This window comes from Macaca nemestrina, chromosome 4, assembly GCF_043159975.1.
Source record: "Macaca nemestrina isolate mMacNem1 chromosome 4, mMacNem.hap1, whole genome shotgun sequence".
Taxonomy (NCBI): domain Eukaryota; kingdom Metazoa; phylum Chordata; class Mammalia; order Primates; family Cercopithecidae; genus Macaca; species Macaca nemestrina.
The window spans coordinates 18,164,175-18,183,571 of NC_092128.1; the positions used below are offsets into that span (position 1 = coordinate 18,164,175).

A 19,397-nucleotide genomic window follows, 5' to 3' on the forward strand; every position below is an offset into this window, starting at 1 on the left:
TTATTATAAAGGCATTTTACTCTCAGAAGTTAAGAATTCCTGCATATGAGTTTAGAAAACTAATAGAGTTATAAGTTATCAGCCTGTAAATTTTTATCTTAGGAAATATGGCTTTCTAAAGGCATCGTTTATTGTCAGGGAATAACATGCCTTTTTTCCAGGTACAGACAAAACTTTGTGGTAAAAAATGGACTCTAGTTTTTATTGTACAGAATTACAAATCAATTTATAAAACAAATCCAGTTCTCCTACCCTTTCTCTTCTGTTGGGTAGAATGAAATTAAAATTATTTTTCCCACATTAAGATGGGGAATTACTAAGCATATCTTTCCAGGGATGCCCCATTTAAAGGGGAATGTCAACATATGAATTATCTGTGACTAGATAGTCTATCTTTGAAGTAGCCTAACAAAACTGTGGCAAATATCCCATCCCCAGTAGATCTTAAATTAATTCTTTATTGTCTGTATTCATGAGTGGAAAGTAGGAAATGTGTTCTTCAGTCCTAGGCGTTTCCCTTCTCTTCATCATGGTATTCTTGTTCCTTCCAGGTTCCACTAAACTTAGTAATTGTGTGAGTTTCTATATACAGATGTAAAATTGGGGTTGTTGGAGCCCTTTCAAATTTCTCAGCCTAATGATTAAGTTTAACTAGCCTCCGGCCGGGCGCCGTAGCTCATGCCTGTAATCCCAGCATTTTGGGAGGCCGAGGCAGGCGGATCACGAGGTCAGGAGATGAGACCATCCTGGTTAACACATGGTGAAACCCCGTCTCCACTAAAAATACAAAAAAATTAGCCAGACATAGTGGCGGGCTCCTGTGGTCCCAGCTATTTGGGAGGCTGAGGCAGGATAATGCCGTGAACCTGGGAGGCGGAGCTTGCAGTGAGCCGAGATTGCACCACTGCACTCCGTCCTGGGTGACAGAGTGAGACTCTGTCTCAAAAAAAAAAAAAAAGTTTAACTAGCCTCCTCGTATTTATGAGAGAGGACAAGAGAAATTTACAAGTATCCCTAAAGCTTATAATTTCCCTTTTAAAACGAAATGAAAACAACTGAGACTCTTCAAAGATGTAAAATGATCATAAATGAATAACTATTGGGCAATTGACTAGGCTTACCTTCATTATTCTGGCTAGGCTTACCTTCATTATTCTGGCTAGGCTTAGATTAAATAAGTAACTTGTTCCTGTCCGTCATACTCCCAGTTTAACAATTCATATTCAATACTCAGAAAAACTGTATATCGTGAACTTAAAAGGTCTTATGAATCGTCAATAAATGGGTTTGTGGTAGTAAACTCTTTCAAGAACATTATTTTGCCATTCTCTCTTTTATCTGAATCTGTTAACCCTTTACTTAACTACCTCTTTTCCTCTCCTTTTCTCCCCTCAATTTTTATTAAGATTAACAGTTACTGTTTGAGCATTTGCCATGCTGTGTTCCAAGTTCTGTGCTAAGGACTTTACATATATATTCTCAGCCAGGATAATTCACATTCTAAGTAAAATTGTTTGTGGTAGTGAATGACCACTCCTCCATCAAAATACATACGCTTCTGTTTGTCCTGAGCACTCAGGAACAAAGGTTAGTAGAACCTACTAGCAGCAAATGAAATCAAGTACGAAGAATGAGATTATATTTTTTAAAGTGGACTTAGATTTGTAGACCAAGATAGCACACTAAACACTTGCCTTTATATCTTTATTCCTCTCCAGAAATTTCATTGAAATGATAGTAAAGATATGTAAAAAGAATAATAAAACAGGATAGGATTTTGTCAGAGAACTAGAAATGTTTAAGAATTCCTGGACGATGGAAACTATATGAGTGGTTACATAAATAAGCCAAAATAGAAAACCAAACAAAATACTAGGAGCTAGAGTCTTACATGAAGGGAGCCATTCTTAGCAAAATCCTGATGACGCAGATAGCATAGTCAGCAGATTACAAAGAAGTGGATTTGCCTGTTGGGTAGTCATCAGACTAATTAGTCGAAGGTCTTGCTCTGGCAGAAAGACAAAGTCATGTGTCTTCATAAATCGAGCAGGTGATGTAAATATGAATATTTTGAAGGTATGTATTAGTTGTGAGTCCTGTGGAGAACCAAAACAAACCAGATTCAACTAAAAACACTGAAATAGGCTGAGGCAGGAGAATGGCGTGAACCCGGGAGGTGGAGCTTGCAGTGAGCTGAGATCCGGCCACTGCACTCCAGCCTGGGCGACAGAGCGAGACTCCGTCTCAAAAAAAAAAAAAAACAAAAAAAACAAAAAAAACACTGAAATTCTGAATTAAAAAAAATTTTTAAAGGTCCTGGCCTGATATTTTGAGACATCTGATAATGGGTTGCTGAGTCCTGAGTCCCCGGTATAGCCTTACATTGCACATGTCCATAGAGATGTGAATGTTGCCTCCTGGAATTGTTCAACAAGGGGATCCTGTTAGTTCCTCTTCTGTATATATGGAACAAATAATTTATAGCATTTATTCCATGAAAAAAGCTCTAAAAGTCATTTTCTAAACAAAATTTCTGCCTGGAGAGTTCTGTGTGACTGCTGTGTGTGTTTAAATGGTGGAACTGAACATCAGATGTCTCTGAACCTCAGAGAAATCCAGTGGGGTAGGGCCGGGCGCGGTGGCTCAAGCCTGTAATCCCAGCACTTTGGGAGGCCGAGACGGGCGGATCATGAGGTCAGGAGATCGAGACCATCCTGGCTAACACGGTGAAACCCCGTCTCTACTAAAAAATACAAAAAACTAGCCGGGCGAGGCGGCGGGCGCCTGTAGTCCCAGCTACTCGGGAGGCTGAGGCTGGAGAATGGCGTGAACCCGGGAGGCGGAGCTTGCAGTGAGCTGAGATCCGGCCACTGCACTCCAGCCTGGGTGACAGAGCAAGACTCCGTCTCAAAAAAAAAAAAAAAAAAAAAAGAAATCCAGTGGGGTAAAAAGTAAAGGTTAATCTACCCAGGAGTAAAATAATACTCTGCTTCCGTCTGGAATATACCAGACTTCTCACCTCTGTACCCATTAGTAATCTGTTTGGAAAACAAACTGCTTTCTCCTACTACACAACACATTTTTGTGACTAGATATGTGGGGGTGTTTTTCCCCACCAAGCAATCTCCAGTTCTCTGTAGGTAATCAGCTGGGTGTCTCTACCCAGTTGTCTACAATTGTTGTTAAGTCACCTTCAATTTAACTCAGTTCTGACACTATCTACCCAGGGATAGCGTAGACCCCACAGGTTAAGAGCTCAGTCCCACAAGACTGTGCCCTCTTGAGATGCTAGTCACAAGTTCCAGGTTGTGACTTACACTTCTCACCAGCTGGCTATAAATCAAGGATTCCCACATCTTCTAATCTTTTATCATTTGCTAGAATAGCTCAAAAAACTTCGAGAAACACTTACGTTTACTGGTTTGCTATAAAGGATGTTACAAGAGGTAAAAAACAAACAGCCAGATGGAAGAAATGCATAGGGAAAGGTATGTGGGAAGGGATGCAGAGCTTCTGTGCTCTCTTTAGCAGCATCACCTTCCACTACCTCCAAATGTTCAGCACCCTGGAAGCTCTAGGAACCTTGCATTTCAGTGATTTTTATGAAAGCTTCATCATATAGGTGTGATATTTACTAGGCCAATCTCTAGGACCTCCCACCTTCTCAGAGGTTGGTGGATGGGGCTGAAAGTTCCAGACTTCACATCATGGCTTGGCCTTTCTTTTGACCACCTTCCATTCAGGAACCCACCAAAAGTTACCTCATTAGAACAAAAGGTACTCCTATCACTTAGGAAATTCCAAGGGATTCAGAGCTCTGTGTCAGGAGCCAAGGTCAAAGACCAAATATGAGAACAAAAGATGCACCTGGCACCCTGATCACTCAGGAAATTACAAGTTTTAGGAGCTCTGTGCCTGGAAGTTGGGTTGAAGGCCAAAGGGTTGAAGACCAAAATATATATTATTATAAACCACAATATCAGAGTTTGTCAATGTAACAAACCACTTGCCATTTGTTGGACCTCTACAACTGTGCAGGAGAAAGTCCCCACCAAATCAATCTACTTTTTATTTTATGAATATGACTAGAACACCAACAGCAACAGAGAAAACTCAAGAAATAAAGCAACTAGAAGATGTAAAAATATTATAGCTCAGGATGTACTTCATTCTTGAAGCCAAATCAATTTGATATAGAAATTGAGTCAGAGGACCACAGAGTTTGAAAATTGAAAGTATGATTGTTGACTTTTGTTAAACAGAAAGGCCAAATATTAGGACAGCTAGAGTTAATAAGTATTTTGGAAAGTAAAGCTAAAGACATACCTTTTAAGATACGCAATAAGGGGGCAAATATGAAAGAAAAGATAAGAGACATGAAGAGAGCAAACGTTCCAACTTCTGTTTAATAAACGAAGAAGCAAACAAAAATAGAGGGAAGATGTATTCACAGATATAATACAAGACAATTTTCCTGTGTTGAACAAAAACCAGCCTTCAGATAGATAGGGGCAACTGACTGTCAACAGGAAAACAAAAACGGAAATTGACCTGGATGCTTGCTGTATAATTCGAAAGTTGAAAGAGAACATCTTAAGCCCTTTCAGAAAGATAAACTGGCAATCTACAGGAGAATGAAAATTGGATAGTTTTCTCATTGGCAAACTGAGGGCTAGAAGGCAGTGGATCAGGGCCATTAAAGATCTAATGAAAGTTGATAGCCAAGCTAATATTAAAAGTAAGACACTTTGGGTATCTGGGGACTGAAAATTATTTCAGTAGAATATAATAGGTATCTAGAAATAGATCCCAGATTTTCAGAAAATGTTATATGAAAAGATGGTTCAATCAGTAAGAAGACGGTACATTATTTAATTTTTGGTGCTGGCATATCTAGAAGAAAACAAAATTGGGCCCACATCTTAGACTGCTTACAAAAGTAAATTCTGTCAGAATCAAGAGATTAAATACCAAAAAAAAAAAAAAAAAATGTAAATCTTTCAAGAAAAATCTAGTAGGCTGAGTAGGCTGCATGTAAAATCTAGGAGTTGAGATCACTATCTTAATCAAACTTAATTAGCTCAAAAGCTGTAAGAGACAGATTGATTAAATACAATTTCGAAATTATGTATGCTCCCCCACAAAAAAAAAAAAAAAAAAAATCCTTGACAAAGTCAATAGTCTGTATAAATTTGGAAACAGCATTGGTGCCCAGATAACAGCAAGTAAATAGTCTTTTATATATTCAAAGAACACTTCAAAATTGACAAGAAAAAGACAAAACCCGGTAGAAAAATAGGGAAAAGATATAAATAGGCAGTTCATATAAGATTAAATCCAAATGAACAGTAAAGCACATGAGCACTGTTCAGATGCAGTCAGTTGTGAGTGTGCAAATTAAAACTATGAGATCATTTAATCTGTCTGGCAAAATAGAAATTATTATTGGCAGGGATTTAGTGAGAAAACTCCCTTAGTTAAGGATAGAAATGTGAAGTATCACAGTTTATTGGAAGGCACTTTGATAGTATCTGTCAAAATTTACAAGAGCTGTATCTTCCAAGCCAGTACTCCAACTATTGGGAATTTAGCACATAAAAGCACCAATATATAGGGACATTTATACAAGGATATTTGTTAAATCATTGTAATGAGAAAAAAATATAGAATGTCATCAGTAGAGAAATGATTGTATAAATCATGGTACAGACACACCATGTAGTACAAAGCAGCCTGTAAAGACTTGTACTTGAAGGTTTTTCTGAGAGGTATTATAATTGAGAAAAGGAAAGATGTAGGAAACTTACTTATTCTTTATGTGTACCACATTGCAGTATTCTAGTAGGTCTAGAAATATCTCTCTCAACTAGAAATGCTGAATAAAATATGTTTATTTAAGTGTATAGCTGAGCTTAATAGAAAGAAAAACCTTTAGAGGGTGAAAACAAAAGGGAGTTGAAAAAACCAAAGAAGCATGGGGGCTGATCTGTTAAGGTATTGCTGAACTGTAGCCTTCAACAAATGTAACCCACAGTCTATTTTTATATAGCCTGCAAACTAAGAATGGATTTTACAGTTTTAAATGCTTGAAAAAAATTAAAGGTATAATAGTATTTCATAATCTATGAAAATTACATGAAATTCAAATTTTGGCCAGGTACAGTGGCTCATGCCTGTAATCCCAGCACGGGAGGCTGAGGGGAGTGAATCACCTGAGCTCAGGAGTTCTAGATCAGCCTAGCCAATATGGCGAAACCCCCGTCTCTACTAAAAATACAGAATTAGCCGGGTATGGTACCTCATGCCTGTAACCCAGCTACTTGGGTGGCTGAGGCAGGTGAATCGCTTGAACCTGGGAGGTGGAGGTTGCAGTGGGCCGAGATTGCGCCATTGCACTCCAGCCTGGGCAACAAAAGCGAAACTCCGTCTCAAAAAAAAAAAAAATTAAAATTAAAATTTCAGTGTCCATAGGTAAAATGTTATTGGAACACAACAATGCTAATCTGTTTACATGTTGTCTGTGGCTGGTTTCATGCTTTAGCAGCGGTGTTGAGCAGTTGTATATCACGCTGTAATCTACAAAACCTCTGGTTCTTTATGGAAGAAGTTTGTTGACCTCTGCTATAGTGACCTCAAGGCCAATTTGTCACTCTGTAATAAAGGACGTGAATATCAGTGTGTGGGGATACAACACTGGGCCTTCAGCCTGTGTCACAAAGGTAATTGGAACCCAGATTCTCACATAAAACTGACCCTTTGAAGGACATCACCTTCAGTGAAAGGATGAAATCTATTCACCAGAATACATAAAGGTAACAATAAACTTGACTGTCTTTGACAGTACTCTAAAGTTTCTCCTGTGACTTCTTAACTATGGACCTATTCTAATCATTGTGTGGGATTCAAATTTATACTACCTACATTGTCTAGGAACCCTCAAGCCATGAAGTGGGCATAACAACTGGTCTTGAGTGGTAATAGCACTCAGGCACTGCACAGAAGCAATGCAAACCCTCCCTTGGCCCATCTAGGTCTCGTAGAATTCACAGAGATAATGCTTTACTGACAATCTCAAGATCTCAAGTTATAAGACATGCAAGGAAACAGTCTACCATCAGTGAGTTAGCAGACTTAAAAACAGCAGGGTTAGACTCCTAAGAAAGAACCAAGTAGAGCTTTTAGGTAGTCTTGATTTAAACCTCATCATCTATGAAGTATTCTTGCTTGGATTAGGACTTTCTCCTGTGCCCCTTCCAATTCACTAAAAGTAACCACTATTTCATTTCTATCTTTGTCAGTTACTTTGAAACTTCAAATTGTGTGATGGAAATCAACATGCAGAGAAAGAGAAAAAGCAAATATGAAAAGATAATCTTAGAATCTAAGAAAGAATTTGGATGTTAATTGTACCATTTGTTCAGATTTTCCGTCTGAAATTTTTTTATAATAAGAGTTGGAAAACTTGAAATGACATAGAAAAAAAGAAATGTAGAAAGTTCAAAAGAAACAGTTGTCTCTAGGAAAAAAGAGTGAACATACTGATATTCATTTGAGGATGTAGCAAGATAACACTTTAAGTTAAATTTCAGTGTATCAAGTTCATTACAGCAAATTACAGAGGAAATGTTTAAATGTTATATAGAAATTCAAATATTTATTTAAAAAACTCAGTGAACAAGGTAAAGCTAGATTAAACCCAACCAAAGAATGAGTTAATGAACTCTGGAAAGCAAAGAGAACTATAGAAAATATAAAAGAGAGGTTAAGCGATATGAAAAATGGAATGAGCATTATATGTCTCAAAGGAGTTCCAAAAGGTAAGAATAGAAATAAATGAGTAGAGAAAAATTCAAATAAATTAGGGCTAACATTTACAAGTGACATAAATCTAATGATTTAGGAAGCACACTCTCTGAGTTGGACAAACAATTTGAATCTGATGTAGCCATAATAAATCCAAAGAATATTTTTTTAAAAGCACTCAGGGAAAAAATTATGTGGAAAATAATTATAATTAGTCTGGGAAATTTTTTTTTATGGCAGCTGTAGAAATTAGAAGACACTAGAATAATATACTCAAAGTACTGAGAGGTACCTGTAAATCTCTCAGCTAAGCTAAGCTATAAATCATAAAGTCCTTTCCAGAGAAAGAGTTTACTTTCATAGGCTCTGCTTGAAGGAATTGTCCAAGAAGGTTTACTGTATAAAGGAAATTGAACTCAGAAGGAATGAAAAGTAAAAATTAAACCTAAAATTTGCAGAAGAAAACACGACAGAAAACTTTTGTGACCTGGGGTTTGGCAAAGATTTCTTAAATATGACACCAGAAGCACAATCTATAATGAACATATTTATTGGATTAATCAAAATGTAAAACTTCTGCTCTTCAAAAGACAGTGTTAAGAGAATAAAAAGAAAAACCATAGATTATCTTTGCAAGCCATATATCTGATCAAGGACATGTAAAATATATAAAGAACTCTGAAAACTCAATAACAAGAAAACAAATGGCCAGGTGTGGAGACTCACTTCTGTAATACCAGCACTTTGGGAGGCTGAGGCAGGTGGATCACGAGGTCAGGAGTTCAAGACCAGCCTGGCCAAGGTGGTGAATCCCCGTCTCTACTAAAAATACAAAAATTAGCTGGACATGGTGGCAGGTGCCTGTAACCCCAGCTGCTCGGGAGGCTGAGGCAGAAAATTGCTTGAACTCGGGAGGCAGAGGTTGCAGTGAGCCGAGATTGTGCCACTGCACTCCCGCCTGGGCAACAGAGCGAGACTCCGTCTCAAAAAAGAAAAGAAAAGAAAAGAAAAAACAACCCAATTAAAACTGGACAAAGGATTTGAACAATTTCATCAAAGAGATATATGGATGGTAATAAACACATGAGAAGATGATCAACATTAGTCATTGGGAAAATGCAAATTAAATAGGCACATAATACCCTTACATGCCTCCTAGAGTGGCTGAAATTAGAGTGGCCACACCAAGTGTTAGTGGGGATGTTAAAGAACTAGAATTTCCACACACTGCTGATAGGAATGTTTAATTGGTACAACCACTTTGGAATAAAATTTGGCAGTTTTATTTAATGAAACTTTTTCAAAATCCGAACAGTGTTTTTTGTTTGTTTGTTTGTTTGTTTTCCAGAAATAGAAAATCCTTCCTAAAATTCATACAGTATCTCAAGGAATCCCATGTAGCCAAAACAGTCTCCAAATGAAAGTACAAAGTTGGGGGCATCATGCTTCCTGATCTCAAAACTTACTACAAAGTTACAGTAATCAAAACTAAGTGGTACTGGCATACAGACAGATGAGAGTCCTGAGCTAAATCTTCACATTTATGGTCAAATGATCTTTGACAAGGTTCCCAAGACCACTTCATGAAGTAAGGAGAATCTCTTCAGCAAATGGTGTTGGAAACTGAATATCCACATGCAAAAGAAGGAAGTGGGACCCTTCCCTTATACCATGTACAAAAAGAATAACCCAAAATGAATCAAAGACTTGAACATAACAGTTAAAGTCATAAAACTTTTACAAGAAAACATAGGAGAAAAGCATCATAGCTTTGGATTTGTCCATGATTATTGGCTGCAATGCCAAAAGCCCATGGAACATAAGAAAAAATGGAAAAATTGTACTATTAGCAGAATTTAAAACTTATGATCATCAAATGATATAATCAACAGAGTGAAAAGCCAACCTGGAATGGGAGAAATATTTGCAAATCGTATATCTGATAAGGAGTTAATATCCAAAATATAAAGAACTCCTATAGTAGCATACAACCCTGTTTAAAAATGGGCAGAAGACTTGAACAGACATTTCTTTAATGAAGATATCTGGATGGCCACCAGCATATGAAAAGATGCCCAACATTGCTAATTATTAGGAACACGCAAATCAAAACCACAATGAGATACCACCTGACACCCATTAGGATGTCGGCTATCAGATAAAAGAGAAGATAGCAAGAGTTGGCAAGGGTGGGGAGAAATTGGACCCCTGATGCACTGTTGGTGGAAATGTAAAATGGAGGAACTGCTATGGAAAACATACAGAGGTTCCTCAAAAAACTGAAAATAGAATTACCATATAATCCAGCAATTCTTCTGTGTATATACCCAAAATAATTGAAAGCAGGATCTCAAAGAGATATTCGTACACTCATGTTCATAGCAGCATTATTCACTATAGTAGCCAAAGGCAGAAGCAACCCAGATTTCTGTTGATGGAGGAATGGATGAACAAAATATGGTATGTATATACATTGGAATATTCAGCCTTAAAACAGGACATTCTAACACATACTGCAACATGAGTAAATCTCAAGGACATTATGTTAAGTGAAATGAGCCAGTCATAAAATGACAAATACTGTATGATTCCACTTACTGAAGTACCTAGAGTGTTCAGACTCATAGAGACACAGAGTAGAGTGGTGCTTGCCAGGAGCTGGGGAAAGGGGTGCTGGAGAGTTGTTTAATGGTTATAGAGTTTTAGTTTTGCAGGATGAAAAGAGTTCTGGAGATTGGTTGCACAACATTGTGAATGTGCTTAACACTACTAAATTGTACACTTAAAAAGTGGTTGAAATGTTAAACTTTATGTTAGGTATATTTTACCATAGTTTTGTGAAATAATAATATGGTAGTTATATAAAACATTAGGCTGGACATGGTGGCTGACACCTGTAATCCCAGTGCTTTGGGAGGTCAAGGCGAGAGAAGCACGTGAGACCAGGAGTTCCATACCAGCCAGGACAACATAGTGAGACCCCATGTCTACAAAAATTAGCCAGGTGTGGTGGTGTACATCTGTAGTCCTAGCTACCTGGGAGGCTGAGACAGGAGGATCACTTGTGCCCAGGAGTTAAAAGCTACATTGTGCTATGTGCACCATTGCACTCAGCCTGGGTGAAAGAGCAAGACCCTGTCCACCCCCACAAAAAGTCAAACGTACACTTAGTATATCACCCAGCCCTTCTACTCCTCCGTATTTACCCAAGAGAAAAGTGAGCATATGTTCATTCAAAGATTTGCATACAAATGTTCTTAGTTGCTTTGTCATAGCCCCAAACTGGAAATAACCCAAATGTCCATAAACAGGTGAATGGTTAAATTGTGGTATGTCTATAAAAGGGAATACTACTCAGTAGAAAGGAATGAACTGCTAATGCACACAACATAGATGAATCTCAAAATAATTATGCTGAGTGAAAGAAGTCAGACAAAAATTGATTACATGTTTAAAAATTCAATTTACATAAAATTCTAGAAAATGCAAACTCTTCTATAGTGACAACAGATTCTTATTTGCCTGGGCACAGTGTTACGGCAGGATGGAAGGTTTACATAGGAGCACAAGAAACCTTTCAGAAAGTGATGGGTATGTTCATTATCTTGAATGTGATGATGGTTGCCTGGGCATATATATAATCTCAAAATATATCAAATTGTGTACTCTAAATCATTGCAGTTTATTATATGTCGGTTGTACCTCGATAAATCTGTTGGTTTTTTTTTTTAATAGCCTTTAAGAAAGCTGATAGTACTGTGGAAATATATGAAATAGACGTTGGGAGAAATAATTATTAAATTTTTTTTTCAACTTTTATTTTAGATTCAGGAGGTACATGCGCAGCTTTGTTATCTGGGTATATTGCAAGATGCTGAGGTTTGATCCCATCATCCAAGTACTGAGCATAGTACCCAGTAGTTTTTCAACCTTTACCCTCCCCCCTCTAGTAGCCTCCAGTTTTTGTTATTGCCGTCTTTATGTCCATGAGTACCCAAACTTTAGCTCCTACTTAGAAATGAGAACATTTGGTATTTGGTTTTCTCTTCCTGTGTTAATTTGCTTAGGATAATGGCTTCCAGCTGCATCCAGGTTGCTGCAAAGGACATGATTTCATTCATTTTTATGGCTGCATAGTATTTCGTGGTGTATATATACATTTTCTTTATGCAAACCGCCATTGATGGGCAGCCAGATTGATTCCATACCTTTGGTATTGTGAATAGTGCTATGTTAAATATGTGATTTTTTTGTAGAATGATTCACTTTGTTTTGGATGTATACCCAGCAATGAGATTGCTAGATCGAATGGTAGTTCTATTTTAAGTTCTTTGAGAAATTTCCAAACTGCTTTCCATAGTGCCTAATTTGCATTCCCACCAACAGTGTGTAAACTTTCCCTTTTCTCTGCAGCTTTGCCAGCATCTGTTGTTTTCTGCGAGCACTTTGGGAGGTTGAGGCGGGAGGATCACTTGAGGTCAGGAGTTTGAGACCAGCCTGACCAACATGGTGAAACCTCATCTCTACTAAAAATACAAAAAGAGAAATTAGCCAGGCATGGTGGCGTGCACCTGTAATCCCAGTTACTCGGGAGGCTGAGGCAGGAGAATTACTTGAACCTGGGAGACAGAGGTTGCAATGAGCTGAGATCCCGCCACTGTACTCCAGCCTGGGTGACAGAGCAAGACTCTGTCTAAAAAAAAAAAAAAAAAAAAAAAAAAAATTCAGAGGCTGGGTGTAGTGGCTTGCGCCTGTAATCCCAACACTTTGGGTGGCCCAGGCAGAAGGATTGCTTGAGCCCAGGAGTTCAAGACCAGCCTGGGCAATGTAACCAGACCCTTTCTCTACAGAAAATTAGCCAGGTGTGCTAGCATGAGTTTGTAGTCCCAGGTACTTGGGAGGCTGAGGCGGGAGAATCCAGGATCTTGAGGCTTCAGTAAGGTATGATTGTGCTGCTGCACTCCAGCCTGAGCAACTGAGTGAGTCCCTGTCTTAAAAGGAAAAAAGATTTTCTAGATCCTGGAATATATGCAATAACTAAAAATAATAAACATATATGTCCTTTGAGATTTTTATTTTTAATTTTATTTTTTGAGAATGAGTCTTGCCCTGTTGCCCACAATGGAGTGCAGTGGTGTAATCACAGCTAACTGCAGTCTTGACTTCCCACGCTCAGGTGATCCTCCCATCTCAGCCCTCAAGTAGCTGAGACCACAGGCATGTGCCGTGCCTAATTTTTAAATTTTTTTGTAGAGATAGGGCCTTGCTATGTTGCCCAGGCTGATCTCAAACTCTTGGGCTCAAGCAATCCTCCCTCTGTGGCCTCCCAAAGTGCTGGGATTATAGGCATGAACCACTGCACCTGGCCCTGAGATATATTTGAATAAATTGTAAAAGTCTGTTAATTGTGGTTATCGGAGGGATGGGGATATTCCCTGGGACGAGAAAAAGGGACTGACCTTTTGCTTTATACTTGATACCCTTATTTCGCATAATGCCAGGATGTCTGTTTTTTATGATTATTCAGGATAATTATATATTTATTCATGTATTATTGTTTAGGGTGGTTATATCTCATTTAGCTGTTTCTTTCTTGATAGATAATTAGGTAATGTTGCAGTATATATTTAAATACATATATCCTGAAACACCATGGGAATATTTTTACTGGGAAAGATAAATACCTTGAAATAATTATTGGGTCATAGAATATAAACACTGAAAACTTTGCGATAACTTAATATAAGAAAAGATTTTGATTCTCAACAAGTGTATGAGACTTCCTTTTCCCACAAGATCCTGGCCAACATAGAATGTTAACAGAATTTTTAAAGTGTTACCAATCTAATAACACTTAAAGTATATTTGACTTGAGTCCTGTGTATATTGTTTGTCTGTATGACAGTTGTTTGTGTTATATGACAAAAAATTAACCAAGAAATATTAGACTCACCTGATTACCCCCAAAGATGGCTTGTGTTCTAAGCCTGTTTAGGTTTATAAGTCAAAATAAAATTTCTTTTAAAAAATTTTGCTTGATGGTTTATTGAGATATAATTCAAAAGCCATACCATTTACCCATTTAAAGTATAAAATGATTTTTGTATATTCACAAAGTTCTGCGGCCGTGATAATCCATTTAAAAATATTTTTTCACCCCAAAAAGAAACACTAAACCCGTTAGCAGTCACTTCCCATTCCTCTCATCCCTGTGTAACCACCCATTTGCTCTCCGTCTCTATAGATTTGCCTATTCTCTGGCATTTCATATAAATGAAATCATACAATATGTGTTTGTGACTGACTTCTTTTCCTTAGCATAATGTTTCCAGTCTCTATCCACATTGTACCCTATGTCAGTCCTTCATGCCTTCTTATGGCTCTATAATATTTCATTGGATGTATATACCACATTTTGTTTACACATTTATCAGCTGATGGACATTTGTGTTGTTTCTACTTTTTAGCTATTATGAACATTGCTGCTGTGAACATTCATGTTCAAGGTTTTGTGTGGACATATGATTTCATTTATGCCTCTAGTAACCTTTTAAGAGACTGGCAGAATGTTTTTCAAAATGGCTACACCATTGTACTTTCCCTTGAGCATGAGGGTCCTGTTTTTTTCACATCGCTGCCAAACTTGTTTATTATTTGTCTTTTTTATTATAGCCATCCTAATGGGTATGAAATGGTGTCTCATTTTGGGTTTTATTTGCATTTCCCTTCTATCCTAGGAATGTGAAGCATCTTTGTGTGTGATTGTTGGCTTTTATATATCTTTGTGGAGAAAGGGTTTGCTTTTATAAATAGTTTTACATACAATTGATAGTTAAATACCAATGACCTGAGACAAGAAAAATTACAAAGATTTTTGAACGATGCTCTAATAATAGAAATCGGACAGAAAAGAGAAAGTAGCCAAGATTATTTCCTCTAGAGATGGGAAGATGTACAAGTTCTCCAAGGATCTATGACACAACAGGAGAAAGAAGTGGAGATAACAAGAATAAAACTGAATGCTCTAGGGACACAAAAGGGAAATATTGAAGATAGGTAAGCTATCTTCAGTATCTTCTTTGTTTCTAACTTTATTCCTAGGTAAGCTATCTTCAGTATAAGATAGACTACGTAAGATAGGTAAGCTGTCTTCAGTATAAGGTAGCCTAGGTAAGCTATCTTCAAAATAAGGTAGACTAAATGAAAGGATTGTAATATCAAGAAATGTGATAGTAGCAAGTCCCTGGATGTGGCCTTTTATATCACTAAATGAAAACCATACTTATAAGTTGTATATAGTGTTGTAAAGAAAGTTGCCTGTTTTAGGTATTTCGAAATTGGTAACTTTGGTTTAACATTTAGAAAATATTGTTCATAAGGTTTTTTAACTTTTTGTTTAGAAAATTTAAAATACTTGGCCGGTGCCGACGTGTTGGCTCATGCCTATAATCCTAGCACTTTGGGAGGCCAAGGCGGGCGGATCACCTGAGGTCAGGAGTTTGAGACCAGCCTGGCCAACATGGTGAAACCCTGTTTCTACTAAAAATATAAAAATTAGCCAGGCATTGTGGTGCACACCTGTAATCCCGCTACTCGGGAGAGTGAAGCAAGAGAATTGCTTGAACCTGGGAGGCAGAGGTTGCAGTGAGCCGAGATCATGCCACTGCACTCCAGGCTGGGCAACAGAGCAAGACTTCATCTAAAAAAAAAAAAAAAAAATTAAAATACTTATATGGAAAAGTATAAAGGACAATATATTAAACAGCTGTGTTTAGTTACCTACAATGAACAAATACTATTTTTTTGTTATATTTGCTTCATATTATACATAGAAGTACAAATTTAGGTTCCTCTGCCAGTCCCATTCCTCTGCTGAACACCCCTCATCCCATCTTGTCCCCAAAGGGGCAATCACTATGATAAATGTGAGGTACCTTCAATCATATTTTTATATTTTGTTATGTATATGTGTTCCATAAGCCAGTGTTTTTGTTTTTTTAATTTGTAAGGTGATATGATACTATATGTATGTAATGGTCAGCATCTCGTCCTTTTTATTCAAAATTATGATTTCAAGGTGTATGTATTTATATGTTGATACATACAGATCTATTTCATTCAATGCTATTATCAAGTATTCCAGCTTCTTAATATACCACAGTTTATCTTTTTCTCCATTGATGAGCATTTAGGTTATATTTGGATTTTTTTGTTATGACAAACAATGATGTAATAAGAACATTCTTGTGTTAGTCTCTTTGTACACATATAACAAGATGTCACAAACCTGAAAGTGGAATTCCTGGGACAGGGAGTATCATTTGAAGAGACTGTCCTTTCCCCAGTGTATGTTCTTGGCACCTTTGTCAAAAATGAGTTAACTGTAGAAGTATGGAATTATTTCATTGTTCTTTATTCTGTTTCATTGGTCTGTATGTCTGTTTTTATTCCAGTACCATGCTGTTTTGGTTACTATAGCTTTGTAGTATAATTTGAAGTAAGGTAATGTGATTCTTCCGGTTTTGTTCACTTTGCTTAGAATGGCTTTGGCTATTCTGGGCCTTCGGTAGTTCCATATAAATTTTAGGATTATTTTTCTATTTCTGTGAGGAATGTCTTTGGTATTTTCATAGGGATTGCATTGAATGTGTAGATTGCTTTGGGTAGTATGGACATTTTAGCATATTGATTCTTCCAGTGTCTTTCCATTTTTCCATGTGTTCTCTCCAATTTCTTGCATCAGTGTTTTATAGTTTTCATTGTAGAAATCTTTCATTTCTTTGTTTTTAAGTTTATTCCTAGGTATTTTATTTGTAGCTATTGTAAGTGGAGTTACTTTCTTGATTTTTGTTTTGGATTGTTTGCTGTTGGCATGTAGAAATGCTGCTGACTTTTTTATATTAATTTTGTATCCTGCAACTTTACTGAATTTGTCAGTTATAATTTTTTTTTGGTGGAGTCTTTAGACTTTTTCAAATATAGGATCATATTATCCACAAACAAGGATATTTTGACTTATTCTTTCCAATTTGGATGCTCTTTATTTTTTTCTCTTATCCAATTCCTCTAGCTAGGACTTTCAGTAGTATGTCGAATAACAGTGGTGAAAGTGGGCATCCTTGTCTTGTTCCAGGTCTTAGAAGAAAGACTTTCAGGTTTTTTTCATTAATTATGATGCTAGCTGTGAGTCTGTTGTCTGACTGATGAAAAGTCTGAAACAGTACCTAAAACTACTAAATAAATTTTAACATCTATGGGATGATTTTAGTTCTGTGAGAACAGCTTATCTATTTTGGTTTACTCAGTGAGTAGAGTAGTGTCTAATACTGAGTAAATGTACTGTAAGTATTTTTGAAAGAATGAGTCTTTGGGTTTACCATACCCTGGGGTTTGTAAACAAATGTCTGTTGATTGGCATTAATCCTAATGGCATCCAAGGTAAAGGAATGGCAAAGGGAAAAAATAGGGCAATACTGACTGATGCTTCAAAATCATGCCCTAGTTGTGCTATAATCAAGCAAGAAATGTTTATGGAATGGAAATGTTTATGGAATGGAAAATGTATGTTCTTATTTTAGCCAGTTTAGGAATAAAACTAATACCAGAAACTTTACCTTTCACCAGTACAAATAAATAGTTTCAATGGAATATGTCGAAAGTAAAGGGACATCACTAGAGTAAATGCTAGACCTTCCCTCCCCTTTTATTTTTAGCAACAGCAAAGCAGAACTAAGTTCTACAAGTGATAAAAGAGGGTGATCCATTCGATTTCTGTGTGGTACAGTTTGTAAAAACACTTTCACTTACTCTCATTTCATCTTCATAGCAACTTGATGAGGATGAATACCATAGGAAGCAGTATTAGCTCAGGTTGATACTTAAATTACTATGTTTAAATTTCAATAAAACAGCTATGGAATCGAGGACATTCTTGGCTCCTAATAAACTATATTCTTTGCCAACAGTGAAAGTGCTTCTCTGTTGCCTGGTAGGTTTTTTCCCCTTAGAATACTAATAAGGTAATTGATTAACTTTCATTTTTATTTTGATTTGATTGGGACAGCAGTTTAGCAGTAAAAGATGTCACCTTTATAAATCCTGTGGTTTCTGGTTCTTGGCCAGTTAAATTCAGCCTGACCAGGAGGCGTGCTTAATTCTAAAATTGCTTTTACCTTCTGAAGTTTTTGTGGTATAGACATCCTTCTTCTTCTACTTTAATGAAAACATGTTATAAGCAGATCATAGCAATCATTTTTCTTTAAAACAATATTGTAATTAGGCCAGGTGCAGTGACTCATGCCTGTAATCCCAGCACTTTGGGAGGCTGAGGCACACAGATCACTTGAGGTGAGGAGTTTGAGACCAGCCTGATGAACATAGTAAAAGCCCGTCTTTACTAACAGTACAAAAAAATTAGCTGGGCGTGCTGACACATGCCTGTAATCCCAGCTACTCTGGAAGCTGAGGCATGAGAATCACTTGAACCTGTGAAGCGGAGTTTGCAGTGATCCTAGGTCGCATCATTGCACCAGCCTGTGTGATAGAGGGAGACCCTGTCTCAAACAAAAAAAAAGACTGAGTGCAGTGGCTCATGCCTGTAATCCCAGCACTTTGGGAGGCGGAGGCGGGCGGATCATGAGGTCAGGAGATCGAGACCATCCTGGCTAACACGGTGAAACCCCGTCTCTACTAAAAATACAAAAAAAAAAAAAAATAGTTGGGCGTGGTGGCAGACGCCTATAGTCCCAGTTACTCCGGAGTCTGAGGCAGGAGAATGGCATGAACCTGGGAGGTGGAGCTTGCAGTGAGCCTAGAGATCGCGCCACTGCGCTCCAGCCTGGGCAACAGAGTGAGACTCCATCTCAAAAAAAAAAAAAAAATGTAACTGATATAATAGTGCCAAAAAAGAACTTGGTGTTAAGTTAAATCATAACATCAGAAAGCTATATATTTAAATTTGTATTCAGAATCTGTATATTGGCATGTGTATTCTGTGCCAGTTTATTTAAGATGTTACTGTATCATGAAATTTACTCAAAGCATGTAATAGTCTGCACTGTAAAACAAATTACCAAATTAATGTACTAGCTCAAAGAATTAAACGTATAACAATTTCGATGACCACCTAAATTTTAGAACTATTTTTTTTAAACTTTTTAACTATGGAAAATTATATATATATAATATGGAGTGTCACTGTGTCACCCAGGCTGGAGTGCAGTGGCACAGTCTTGGCTCACTACAACCTCTGCCTCCTGGGTTCAAGTGGTTCTCCTGCCTCAGGCTCCCTAGTAGCCAGGATGACAGGAGCCTGCCACCATGCCTGGCTAATTTTTATATTAATAGAGATGGGGTTTCACCATGTTGGCCAGGCTGGTCTCGAACTCCAGACCTCAGGTGATCTGCCTGCCTTGGCCTCCCAAAATGCTGGGATTACAGGCATGAGCCACCATGTCTGGCCAACTATGGAAAAGTTTAAACATACACAAAAGTAGAGTAGTATGTGAATCATCGTGAGCTCAGTAACAAAAGATAATTTCGGCCGGGCGCGGTGGCTCAAGCCTGTAATCCTAGCACTTTGGGAGGCCGAGATG

At 37.5% G+C, this 19,397-nt stretch overlaps 1 protein-coding gene across 8 annotated transcripts in view; it reads left to right on the top strand.

The window, feature by feature from the left end:
* LOC105471274 (B-Raf proto-oncogene, serine/threonine kinase) overlaps positions 1 to 19,397 on the top strand; it is a 202,015-nt gene that overhangs the window by 93,410 nt on the left and 89,208 nt on the right. The window lies entirely within an intron of this gene.